At 43.9% G+C, this 14,072-nt stretch overlaps 1 protein-coding gene across 6 annotated transcripts in view; it reads right to left on the bottom strand.

Annotated features, from left to right (window-relative positions):
- SEMA6A (semaphorin 6A) overlaps window positions 1-14,072 on the bottom strand; it is a 125,601-nt gene that overhangs the window by 62,988 nt on the left and 48,541 nt on the right. For 2 of the 6 annotated variants that reach the window (XM_041761433.1, XM_041761431.1), the window contains one exon: window positions 11,696-11,842. The exons of the other annotated variants lie outside the window; for them this stretch is intronic. The gene's annotated coding sequence lies outside the window, so the exon portion shown is untranslated. The remainder of the gene's footprint in view (window positions 1-11,695; window positions 11,843-14,072) is intronic. 6 annotated transcript variants of the gene reach the window in all.

Here is a 14,072-nt window from a genome sequence, read left to right as displayed (position 1 = left end):
AGCATTCTTAATTTTAATAGGCATCTGCTAGGTGAATTTATTAGATCTATTTGGATTCATCTAAAATTAATTACATGACTTTACTCTGAGTCACATGGGCAAGAATTGTGTTGACTTACTGCATACTCTCAGCCCAGCTAAAAATTCTCTTCTACTGTAATTTTTCCCCTACAGTTTTTAAGACCAGACTGAGTTAAAGAGCCGTGGCGCACAGATAGTGTTGTGGCTATTGGCTGCCATGAGCTGAAGGGTCTGTGCAGAATGCTGACTGGCCAGGAAACCAGCCTTCAGTATTCCGGATTGAGGGCCATACAAAGGGGGCTGGAAGGAAGTCTGTCTGAAAACCCCATGACTACATTCATGTTGATATTTGTTCCTTAAAATGATCAAATATTTTCAGTAATTGGAGTTTCCATCCACCTCCCTCCCCCATACCCTTGTTATATAGCAGGTCATTGTGTCAGCAAAGCATGAAGCAAAGGGGATGTCACTAGAACTGGGAATGATTAAGAAGTCAGAAAATGAGGTCACAAATTGCCATGTCATTCTTCTGATTTCAGGTTACTTTCATAAGTGCCACGAGGACTGGTGAACCATGACAAGCATGTACAGCCAGGGTACCACTCACGCTTAACCGCAGTACTAGTTCCAATCCTCTGCCCAGCTACTCCCCCAAAGCCTGTCCTGGAAAATTGTACTCGGGCTCATAAACTGGTAGGACTTGGCCACAGCTTGGCTTACAGAGCAGAAAAAAACCTAAATTAGTTGCTAACATTTCGGGGGGTGGGGTGGAGAAGGAGATTTAACATAGAACTCTGGGTTTCTGGCTTCTTAAAAAAAGAAAATCAGAGATCTGCCTTTGCTAGCCAACATTTCACATGGTCAATACTCTGGAGCCGAGTGGTGGCTGCCCAAAGGAGAGCAGCTAGTCCTCTCCAGTTGGAAACATTCCCACTACTTTCCATTGTCTTAGGAATCCTCTTCACCCACTAAGCTCACCTGTCTGACTCCTGAGGGCTCCGAGGGCAGCCTCCATGCCACTGAGGAAGAGCACATCAGCGCTGCTACATGAGTTAGTTTGCTTGTTCGGACCTCAGCAGTTACCGGTCAGTCTTAGCAAATGAACCTGGTGGGACCCAATGTCTGTACACACAAGTGAATGGATGTTGCTTGTTTTAAAGACCCAAATGGGTTGTTTCACACCCTGTGGACACATGCAATCAGCAGCCCAGTACACTTGCCCTTGCACCTGGACTTGGCTGTATGGATACAACTTGTGGTACAATCTTCCAGTATGTTGGTATCCAGTGAACATTTTAATAATAAGCGTTAACAACAGGAAAAAAATTTATCTGGAATATTGCAATTGCAAAATACTCTCGATAATAACTTTAAGTATGTCCTAGGAATAAAGAGGATAATGGTAGTGGCAGGGTTTTTTTTCTGATGATGTACATCATTTACTACTGTGTTTCAGTAATTCTTTTAAAAAGCACACTTTGTACTGACATCATAGGAAGTTTTAAGGGTAATCAATAATTCACGCTGTCATTAATAGAAGGAAGGGCACACTAACTGGGAGACCTAGGTGAGTCACGTAGCCTTGCTGGCTCTCTTTCCTCACCTGTAATATGAAAGGATATAAAATGTAATGGCCTCTGGAACTCCTCCAGGTTCTGAGATGATATGATTCTAGGTGATTCTGCCCCAGTGATGAAGGGAGTGGGTGTATGGTGGTGATTAGGGAGGGCAGGACCTGTTGGGACTTTGAACCAGGGCACTCCTTTTGTGACAAGTTCCTTGAGCTAGAGCAGAGAAATCTCAGCATGTGACACCACCTAGTTTCAACATCAGGAAAAGGTTCAAGTCTCGTAAGTAGTTCTAACCTGGTCAGGGACCATAGTTGTTACCATTTAATTATATTCGGATGGCTATTTTGTTTTTTAAGATTTTACTTATTTATTTGACAGAAAATGTGCACAAGCAGGGGGAGCAGAAGATAGAAGGAGAGGGAGAAGCAGGCAGGGAGCCTGACATGGGGCTCGATCCCAGGACTCTGGGATCACGACCTAAGCCACAGGCAGATGCTTGACTGACTGAGCCAACCCAGAAGCCCTTGAATAGTTGGATTTTACACTAAGAGTGACACTTCCATTTCTACTGCTCTAGCTTTTACAAAACTAAAAAAAAAAAAAAAAAAAGACATGTAACTGACATATAATAAATATCCTATTAGCTTCAGGTCTACATCATAGCGATTTGATGATTTTTTAAAAGATTTTATTTTATTCATGAGAGACACAGAAGAGAGGTGGAGACATAGGTAGAGGGAGAAGCAGGCTCCATGTAGGGAGCCCGATGTGAGACTCGATCCCAGGACCCTGAGCCAAAGCAGGTGCTCAACCACTAAGCCACCCAGGCGTCCTGTGATTTAATGTTTTTATACATTACAAAATGATACCCACAATCAGAGTAGTTACCTGTCTGTCACCATACGAAGTTATTGCAGTACTACTATGTTCCCTATGCTGTACATCCCATGACTGACTTATTTTATAATTGGAATTTTGAACCTTTTAATCCCCTTTGCTTTTCTCACCCATCCCCTCATGCATCTCCCCCTTGGTAACCCACAGTTTGTTTCCTATGCCTAGGAGTCTGTTTCTGTTGTTTTATTTGTTCATTTATTTTGTGTCTACGATTCCACATAAGTGAAATGTATTTATCTTCCTCAGTCTGACTTCTGTCACTTAGCAGAATACCTTCTAGATCCATCCATGTTGCAAATTGCAAGATTTCATCATTTTTATGGCTGAGTAATATTCCACTGTGTGCGCCACTTCCTTCTCATCCTTTCTCCTGTCAGTGGACACTTGGGTTGCTTCCATTTCTTGGCTACTATGTGCCAGCTTTCTGACCTCATCATCTTAGTCTTTATAACACGACTGTCTTTAAAAACCTGAATTGGAACTGGTGTAAAAGCTCCTACATGAAACCAAACTATTGGTCATGATGTAGGGAGCGGAAAGAGCAGATGGTGAGAACATGAGGTCCTGAGTCCCACTTACCAGCTGGGACTTCTGACAAGATGCTGAAGGTCTCTGAACCCTGGGTTCCTCAGCCTTAGAGTGGGCAAAATAATGCCTCGAGTTTGGTTATGAGATAACGCTCATAAAAGTTGTGCCCCTCAATAAGTGTTTATTCTTCTGTTGTGATACTAAAAAGTTGCCTTTTATAGCTTTTCTTGGAATTTCTTAAGAAATTCTCAGCTGGGCCCCAGATTTGCAGCTGGCATTCTACTTCCTTAGTGGGAAAGGAAGCCCCCCTGTCTTGGTCCCTCTCTTTCCCTCCACTCTCACTACCCCCTTTCTCCTTCTGGGTCACTAAGCTTCCATTTGGGGGTGGGCATCTGGGAAAGGCATAGAGCCAGTCTCAGAATGGCCTAACTCACATGATGTGATTTGTAAAATGTAATCCTAGCAGCCACTCGAATGCAAAGGAAAATAACTGTGGAACACAGGAAAGGGATGGCATGGGTGTGGAGCTTTGCTGAACACCTCTGTGGGCAAGGTACCTACACATAGTATTTTAATTAAACATCATGGCAACCCCACGAGACAGGCCTTCTGGTCTTAAGGCCTTATGCACACAAGGAAACTGAGGCTCCGGGGGATTAAGGAACATGTCCAGGTGGCACACGGTCAATATTTACAACCCTATCAGTAAGAAGGAGAAGTGCAGGCGTAAACCCAGGTCTGTGTGACGCCAAAGTTTATGTCCTTCCGGGACATCAAAGAAAGGGGAACAGAAGGAAGGTTGGACAAGAGAGAACTGCTGACATACATAGAAACTGCACTATTATCTTAATAGTTGAATATAGGTTTTGATGCATCTATGCTCACGTGGCTGGAAGTCCCTAATGGCTTCAGTAATAAAAATCTATAAAAAGGAGTACATAGTTGCTTGCAAACATGTAGGCATGCAAAGGCTCATTCCACTTTATGGCCCTGTGATTGCAGGCTTAACGTGATAGAAAGATGCAAATACTTCTCAGCCACAGTTTTTGGAAAAATTGATTGGCTCGTGACAACACTGTGTTAAGTGGAACCACTTGCCTGCCATCTCCTCAGCAGTGAGGTTTTGAAGTCAATCCATCATAGAAAACAGTTTCTGTTATGAAGGCTAAAAACAAGTCTGTCTGCTTCAGGAGCTGAGAAGATGAACAGATCTGGACACCCCTCACGTCCAAGAAAGGCACCTCTCCCAAAGAGAGGCGGGAGGGCAGGCTTTTGGTGCAGAAAATCCAGCTTGCTGAATGCTGGAGACTCATCTTACGAGAGACTGAACTGCTGATTATTCTTGCACCAGAGGGCCATTTCGAGAATTAAGGAGTGTTTAAATAGCAGGTGGCTTTCACTGGCCTAGACAGCCCTGTTTCAAGGGCCACACCACTGAGGCTGCTGCTGTCCACAGGATGCATAACTGGGCCATCAGAGAATACTTCCCAGGTGAAATGAAAACCTTGGGCCCAGTGATCCTGGTTGAAACCTCTGCTCTAACCCAGTCTACATACAGGGACCGTGTCCAGCCACCAGCTGGGTGATACTTTCATTAAGATAGAAGGTTCATGCAAATGAGAAAAATTGCCCTGGGCTCTTAATACTCTGGTCTCCTTCTCCTCTTCTCAGCCCTCAGCGGAGACAGACACAGAAGCACCCATTTCAAGGGAAATGCCACAGGCCTAGCCTCAACACGTTTTGGAGAATGCTGTTGGCATTCAGTGGAGTATAATCATAAACATCGACTGTGCATTATGCCCCATTTTAGGTCTGAAACCACTGTCACAAAGGAGCAGGAAAACAGCTGTGAATTCAGAAGTCCTACGTGGAAAAAATTTTTTTTGTTGGAAAAATAAGGTCAGGGTGGAAACCTATTTAATCTTTTAAGGGGAGAAGGCAAGTCTTATCTTTCAGGAGGTTCTGTGTTATGACTGCTTTCTTTGTCTTTACCTTCCACCCTGACACACACATGCACCCCTGAGCCAGTGGTGCACTTTGCTTGGATGTTTCAGATATAGTCTCCTGACTCACTAGCACCCTGCAGGTGTGTCCATGACTTTAGCAGGCCCGAAAATATATGGCAAACTGTCTTGACCTCAAAAAGCTGCAGCAGTCCCAGCTTTGTGTAGCCATGTCACACACCGGCTTCTGGGCACCTCCCATCTTTTCAGCTTTTATAATATTGCTGAGCTCAAACATCTGCTCCAGAGGCAGAAACACATGCCCCCTTTGTTTTACTGTTAAGGAAACTGAGGCCTGAGAAGTGAAGTCACTTGCCAAGTGTGGGGCGGCTCAAAAGTGGCAAAGCTGAACAGCAGTTGAGGACTCCTGACTCCTTCACTGAGCTCTGTTCCTACATTACACTGCTTGCAGAAAAGCAGCCAAGACTCATTCATTTCTCCTGGGCTTGCTGCCTGATGTTCATTACTTCCACTGCCCGATTCCCTGCTTTCTGTTGGAAGCCAGGCTCTGTGCTAGATGCTGATGCAGACAGAGCTGGAAAGAAAGGTCTCCTCATCCCCCAGGACCGTACTCTTTAGTAGATGGACCCCGCACAGCTCCTGCCCATTGTCCCAAAATAGAATATAAAAACAAGTACCAATCCGGTTTCAGAAAGAAATAAAAGTCCTATTGGGAAGAACAGTGTCTAAAGGGTGAGGGTGCTGCAGGGATGTGCAGCTGGGATGATCACCCTAGGCCTCTGGATGGACAAAGACTTGGCCGGGTCACTGCAGACAGGCAGGTAAAGGAGGCACAAGCGGAAACTAACAGATTTCCAGCAGGACCGGGTCTAGAGAACAGTGTGTTAAAATGAGCAACTCCATGCTGATTGGATTTTCAGACACTGAAACTGGACCATTTCACTCTTTGCTTAAGGAATTTCAAATATTTGTCTAAAGTAGTGGATGGATTTTTGCACTGCACCCAGAGTTCGGGTGAAAAGAATTACAGCTGAGAATAAAGATGTATCAGATTACTTTTTCCTTCTAAGAATATGACCCAGGAATAAGAAAGCGGGGGGGGGGGGGGGGCAGGAAGCTCTGCTGCAGAACCTCAGAATATTGGTATTAGTTCGTTCAAGGTGCTGATTATGTGAGTTTTTTCTTATTACTCTCCCTAGTTTTCTGCACATTGCTAATTTCATTAAAAATGAAATAGGGCAAAAATAACAGGCCTAAATTGGAGCCACTTTCCTTTCATCCTTAGAAAGAGGCTTCCAGAGTGACTTTATAAAGAGCCAACCAGAGACATCCGTGTCTAGAGTTTTCCACGAAACTTTGTCAAAATCCTGAGCTGCTTTACAACTAAACTGGAGCAATCTCTAGCCTTTGACAGGATGACTCTCCCCAATAATTTCTCCTCAAGCTGCTTGCTCTCAGGGTAGCTAATGATAAACAGACTCTCCCAGCCACAACTCTCACCTTGCTGCCCCTCCCTGGGCCTGGGATTGCCTCATGCTTAGCTGGGGCACAGGGAGGTGTTCTTCCCCTGGTTGGGGTTGGAGTAGAAGTTGGGGTTGGAGTGAGAGTTGACTTCAAACGTGGCGAGAAATGAAAACAAACCCGCAAGTCTCTCATCCTGAGAGCCCTGAATAAACAGCCCAAAGTCACAACATCACCATTCACACATGATTGACACTGTGACCGAGCCGAACAAATTTTTAATGCCTTTTTTGGGTAAAATAGTCTCAAAATCAGGCAGTGAAAACATTTCCTTGAACTAAACCTTTTGAATCAAGTTCTGTGGTGTTTGCTGCATTGTATCCCTTGTCTCTTTCAGTGAGCCCTGATGCTCTTCCAGTAATGTGAGAGCCAAAAATAGAGTTTATATTTGACTACAAGCTTCTAATTGCATATAGAGCAACATAATATCATTTCAGGATCGGCTCCATAACAAAGCATGATATTGCCGACTGGTTCTTATCATCAGTGAAACATCTACATACACAGTGGGTTATCTGCGTGTCTCTGTCTACAAGCATCCAGGACAGAAATGAGATGGAAGCATTATCTCTTGAATTTCCATAATTTTTTTATATTCTTTAGGAAATTCACTTCACTTATTAAAAAGAAAAACTAGTCCTTTTTAGTCCTGGTGAACCGGATGAAAACGGCAAACCCATACATTTAAGAGATTTAAATTTATTATTGTGTTTGGCAGATACTGCTGAATTTTCCTGAAATTGAATGAATGATATCTTCATTGGCTTTGTTCATGTTCTTCATTAGGCTGGCTTGATTTATTTAAAGCAGGTATCGGTTTGAATTGGGGTAGGGAGAGCACCATGGACTAGTTGCTTCTTTTAGAATCAAGTCAAATCTGGTGATAATGATCCCTGTAATGTTCGTTTATTTATAATGTGAAATCCTACTCTGAAAATTAATAACGATCTCCAAGCATCCTGAAAAAATATGCTTTCTTAAGGCCAGAAAGAGCAAGTTCCAGGAAATTACGGGTTTGTTTAAATGTCTCTGCCACTTAATGACGATTCCTTACATAGGTAACTTCAAATTCACTGCACAGAAACTTCGAGATTTAAAGTCCTGTTCATTGAAATGAAGCTGGTAGGCATCTGAACGAACTATTTTCATAGCCATAGTTGTTTTGGAAAAAGCCTCATTTTTTCATAAGTTTCAAGAAAAACAAGATTTGATTTCTTTTTTCTCTAGATCTGGATTAAACAAGTTGGTTTTTGAAACAGAGGTACCCAGTCCCTCATTTGCAATTACAGAACAAAACCAAGGGAACAAATCCTGACAGCCAAATTTTTTCCTATTTATGTGGTGACAAAATTTGACCTGAACTGGCATGAGACCATCTATAGTCTTTATTTATTGCTCTTGGGATGAGTATTTATACATGTCACTGCAAAAAATATTTTTAAATTGAAATGTAGTTACCATACAGCATTATATTAGTTTCAGGTGTACGACCTTATCCTGCAGCTCTAGACATTACTCAGTGCTCACCACAGTGAGGGTAGTCACCATCTGTCACCAAACGATGTTACTGCAATCGTATTGACTACATTCCCTATGCTCCTCGCTTCAGCTCTGTGACTTATTTATCTTGTAACTAGAGGTGCGTACCTCTTAATCCCCTCTATCTTGCCCATCTTCTGTCCCCCTCCCCCCTGGCAACTACTAGGCCTCTGTATTTAAGAGTGTTTTTTAAATTTGTTTTGTTTCTTAAATTCCACATATGAATGAAAGCATATGGGATTTGTTTTTCCCTGTCTGACTTACTTCTCTTAGCATAACACCCTCTAGGTCCATCCATGTTGTTGCAAATGACAAGATTCCATTCCTTTTTATGGCTGAGTAATATTCTGTATACACACACACACACACACACACACACAGGCACCATCTCTTCTTTATCCATTCATCTATGGATGGATACTTGGGCTGCTTCCATATCTTGGCCGTTGTAAATAATGATCCACTCCAAAAAATATTAATGGTTTGGTTACTGGTCGTTGTTCCCACTGGGGTATATGTCCCATGTCACTTCTCTAAAATCTGAAAAATTAAAAATTCTGAAGTCCATCTATTGCAAAAGTTTCGAGAAAGAGACTGTGGAACTCTATTCCTTGGTTCCTGAAGAGACTAAAAACAAGATAAAAGACAAGAACAAAAGAGATGCTTTAGAGCATAATTCACAACCCTGGCTTTGCTAAACCCAGAAGTTCTCTAATTATCCCAGCTATACTGGTGTGAGTCTCAACACGGAAAAAGTGTAATCTGATTTCCTTTTTAGTGTATCATATTATACTTGAAAGAGTAATTCAGAGATTAGGAGTTGCTGACTGAGTCAACTTGTCTTAATTTCCTCTGTCCTCCACTCAGTGACAGGCTTTGGTCCATACAAGGGACTGACAAGAACAGGCTTCCACAGAATGACTGCAGCTCACAAAGCAGAGGTGATCTTGGTAGCGACGGTCTCAAAGACTGGTGAGTAAGCAGTGACAGCCACCATCAGCAGAAGGGACGGCCTTATCTAAGCAGCAGCCCCCCACCACCCGGGTGAGCGACAATCTTCTTCCCATCCTATAGCCGACTACTCCTTCCTCTCTCTCCCTGTGTTAAATGGGTAGACTTCACAGCCATTTTTATGCAGTTAGTGGTGGTTTCTCCAAAGGAGTGTTCAGAGTGCCTTCAATCTTTTTCTCCCAGAATGACCCTGGTCATGGTTTTTGCCAGTCCCCCATAATCAGAGGGAATTGTTGGTTGGCAGTATTTGCTTTCTGTACTTGCCTTTAATTTTTAAATGCCTACAACTTTCTTTTCATAGATAATACCAGTCCATTGAAGGATCAATTAATAAAATGAAGAATTTAATTTCAAGAATATGTTGGGAGGACAGCATTTTTCTTGTGCAACAGGTGGTACGGTGGTAAAGGAGGAAGACCTAGTCTCTTCTCTTCTCTGAGAGCCTCCCCACAAATCGTCCCCTCCACAAACCGCCTGCCTCCTTTCCTCCTCCAAAATGGACACAGGGCATCTGGCACAATGGCAATCACTTCTAGCTGTGAGAGGACACGCAGGCAAATGGTTAACAGTAGATAACCTGGACACAAGGTTAATCGCGGCAATCCACATTATCTGGAGGGAAAACAGTACCTGGCTGTCACCAATTAACCCCCAAAGCTAAGAATGAATAAATAAATAAATCACAATTCTCATAATTAATAGCATGGCAGACAATCAGTGTAATCACTATCTGTGTGAGAGAGACCAGAATCGAGAGAAAAGTGACATTATCCAGGACTCCTGGATGTGACAAGCAGAAGCCAAAGGCCGAAGTGCTGAGGGCCCGCCAGGAGAGGCGATGTATCAGAGAGGAAGGGAGCATGAGACCAGGGCCCAGTCTGGCAGAGGTGCCCAGGCTGGTCACCCCAGGATCCCTACACACAAGTGCAGGGGAAGAAAGAGGCCGGGGAGTGCAGGAATGCCTCTGAAAGCTCTCCACCCTCTTACTGGACAGCGCAGAGGTCCAGCAGGGTCCTGCAGGCTTGCTCACTGGTAAGGATCCTAAGGTCTGAGCAGTAAGATGGGAAAAACACAGCTATGGACCACACGGAGAGGGAATGATGCATGAACTTGTTTTGAAAGGGAGATTCCCCAGGTTCACTTTGAATAGGTAAAAGACTAAGTATGGCAGCACAATTTTCTACTCAAATAGCGATATTCTTCTTGTTCAGTTAACACAGTCTTTGGCTCTCGGAAGAGCAAAAAAAAAAAAACAGAAAAGAAAAGTCACTCTGAAGTGTTATGCAAGAGGAGGCAGATGTGTTCCTCGCATATCTATTTAATCAGCCCTTTCCAGCAGCACTAAGACATGAAAGAAAGGCTCAGTCTCCTCCAGAATCTTCAATGAGGAGGGAGCAAGGTGCCATATGGCGCCTGGGCACCATTACCTAGGCCGGGGCACTGTGTCACCATCTGAAAATGTAAGACGTGCGTATGCTCCTCCTCCCTCACCAAAGGTAGATTTGGAGATTGAGAATCACGATTAGTGATTTTGCCATTTTCTGCACGTGATTTCATTCCAAAGGAGCATTGCTTTTGTATATCATGGATTACTCCTTCAAAGTTGTGGGAGTTATCAGTGGGAACACGAGACAGGAGGAAATGTCATACCAGGGTGTTGGCATGGGGGGAGGACTTTATCTTCAGTATTTGGTTGAATAAGCAATTGCCTTTGTCAGTGGTTCCCTTACACCCATCCATCTACCCATCCATCCATCCATCCATCCATCCATCCACTCAAACAATGGTGGAGTCTCAAATGTGCAGGCAAAGCACTGAGCTGGGACACGGCAGGGGACCAAGGTCAGGGGCTCCTTAGTGGGTTCCGCCCTTACAGAGCCCCCACACTGCTATGGGAGGTCGTATAGGAATCGCTGTAACAAAGCACAGAGCTGTGAAAACACAAAATACTACAAGCTAAGATAGTGATTTTACAACCAAAACACATCACATCTGTCCGCCCTCTACATGCTAACCTACAACTCAGGTCACTCCCTCCCCTGCATAAACTCTAGCAGCCCCTTACTGCATTTATGACAGAACTGAAATCACCAATCCTGGGTGCAAGAAGCACCACCTACCTCCCTGACCCCATCTCACTCCATTCTGTCATTTCATACTCGGCTCCACCAGCCCTGCCTGGCTTTCCAGTCCTGCCTTCTGGACCTGTGGCTGCCCCCTCCTCCACCACTTGGAATTACCTCCCATTTTTCATTTGCTGGTTCATGTTTGTCATTCAGAACTCCAAGAATATGTCACTTCCTGGGGCACCTGGGTGGCTCAGTTGGTTAAGCCCTGGACTCTTCGTTTTAACTCTGGTTAGGACCTCAGGGTTGTGAGATCAAGTCTGGTGTCAAGCTCACTGTTGAGCAAGAGTCTGCTTGAGATTCTCTCTCTCTCTCTCTCTCTCTTCCTCCACCCCTCCTCCCACTTGCATGCTCACGCTCGCTCTCTAAAATAAATAAATCTTTTTTCTTAAGTCATTTCTTTGAACAGACCTTCCCTGATCTTGAAAGCAACCCAATGCCTTTTTTTAAATCACATTACTCTAAATTTCTGTAGTGAATGTTTCCCTACTTGATATTTCCACAGTTATATTCTTACTTGCTGTCTTTCTTCCACCGCATCAAAATGTAAGCTTGGTATGGACGAGCCCGTCTTGTTAATCATGTATCTCCATGTTCTGGAACACAGCTTACTACACAGTGAACTTCTAACCAATATTCATTGAATAATGTGTAAATGTTAGCCCTAGAAACAACATCAGAACAATTTCTGAGAGACGGGTGTTAAAAAAGAAGTGGAGATGTAAGGAGCAAGGATGGGTTTTTTCAGACATCTGAAGAGGAACCTGGAAGACAGGAGGGAAGAGCTAAGATCAGTGGGTAGAAATCATTATAAGGTATTTTCTGCTCAATGTAAGGAGGAACATTCTGTAGTCCCAGGAACACAAACATGGATTGGCTTGCCCAAGGGGCAGGAGGCCAGTTGAGTGCTGGAGTGGAAGGAATATTGTCCAGGGCAGTCAGACATCGGATGTGTGGCTAGACTAGACAACATGTAAGGTCCCAATGGAGAGCCTGACTGCTTATGTTTCTTGGATCCTCTGACAAGTTCTTCCTCCCACGTACTGAGGAAGCACTGCTTAGAGCAGGAAACCACAGATGGTCCAGGAAAATCCTGCTGTTGACTCAAGCTTTTGCTGGAGGCTGCCCATATAGCTCTGTTGATGAAATAACCTGCCTAGAATCAAAGGACCAAAGAGAAAGTCCTCAGGCTTTGGCCAGGGCTTTTTCATTCAGGATCCCAGTCTGACCAGCAGCTTGTATAGGTGGTAGGTTGGTAGCCAAAAAGTGCACATAGGAGAGATGGTCATAACCGAATGAACATCACAGACACTAACCAGAGGTCTTTTGAGGTGGGAACATCTAGCATCCATACTGCCCCACCTCTTCTCAACTCTGCAAGGCTTCGAGGAAGACTTGAAGTGTGGGATCCAAAGTTAAGCTCTGGTGTGTGGCCTACCTTTGGGTGAATGTCATCCACTGGCTTGTTACTAAGATCCTATTGCCAATGACATATAGACCCCAAGAGATGATTTAATTCCATTCTCATCTCAATTCCCTTCCCAGTGACTCATAACTTTCTCCTGACACCAGAACAGCTGGGCCAGCCAGCTGGAGAACACATACAGATGCTGCTGGCTGGAGCTGGAGGGGGCTGTGGGGCACTCATTTGTGTGGTCAGCCCACAGTGCCTCAGTGGGCTACAGAGTAGGGGTGTTTCCCCTTTGCAGGCAAGACTTGGGTGGGGATGTTGACTTTGTCATGGCCCACCTCTCATCCTCAGCACATATGTGTGTCTACACTGAGCACTGTAGTTCCTCTTCTTCTACAGCTTATAGAAGGCTTATTTCTTTTGGGAATATTAGATCCTTGAGCCAGTCCATCTGGAGAAGGTATGAGACAGAGTACTTTGGCCAGAACGTACCACCAACCCAGATATCTGGGCTTAAAACAGTTCTCAAAGTAGGGAATGTGTGAAAGGCTCAGAAGTGAAATGAGGGAGTGGAGGGGACGCTGGGGAGCAAGAAAGAGATGATCTGTTTCTGAAAAAAGGATTTAAAGCAAAGACATAAAATCACATGAGTTGATTATGCACCAGAAAACCTGAAAGGTGTACATGTAAAATCCTCCATTCCAATGTCTTGCTTAGGCAGCATCTGGTACATTGGGGGTACTTGCTAAATATTTGTTGATTTTAATTCAAGTGGCTTTGAACCACCACTTGGAGTTCCACGGTGGTTGTGAAAGGGGCATCTTTTAAAACGAAAATGTAAATAGAAGCCAAGACTGATTTTCTGAAGTGTTGTGAAGATTCCAGTTCCATTATATAGGCATCTGGTAACACAGGTTCATCTCTGAAGGAGGAGGACTGGAGGTGAGAGGTTGGAAAGAAACTCCCTTTTTGTGTTGTACTCTTCTAGGTTTTGTTTTGTTTTTTAATTTTTTTTTAATCTCATCCATGTGTTTCATTTTTTGGAAAAAAACCAAAACTAGTTATTTTTTCAAATCTGTGTCTCCCGAGGCAGACCTGGAACTCAAGCTGCCCAATAGCTGCCAGTTCCCACAGTCTTCCCCAGGACCCCATCCCTTCACAGTCTGTCCAGTCAATAGTAACATTCTGGAAGACAGGATGAGGGTGAGGGGCGTTGATGGGCATTGTGGCATCAAGTGGCAACTCTGTGAGTGTATCTGTGACACGGACGGGTATATATGGTGGTGGGTAGTTTACATAGCACCACAAACCCTTCTGCACGCCATGTGAATGGCTGCCTCATTTATAAGCTTTCAAATAAAAATGTAAATCAACTCAGAAGGGTAGGGCACAGTGAAGTCAAACTGAGAGTCAGATGAGCTCAAAGCAAATACCCTTCATATTTTTTATTTTCCATAAACAAGATTCCAGGGCTGTGTATGGG

This window comes from Vulpes lagopus, chromosome 7, assembly GCF_018345385.1.
Source record: "Vulpes lagopus strain Blue_001 chromosome 7, ASM1834538v1, whole genome shotgun sequence".
Taxonomy (NCBI): Eukaryota; Metazoa; Chordata; class Mammalia; order Carnivora; family Canidae; genus Vulpes; species Vulpes lagopus.
Note: the sequence above shows the minus strand (reverse complement) of the source record. Positions and strands in the feature narration are given on the sequence as shown.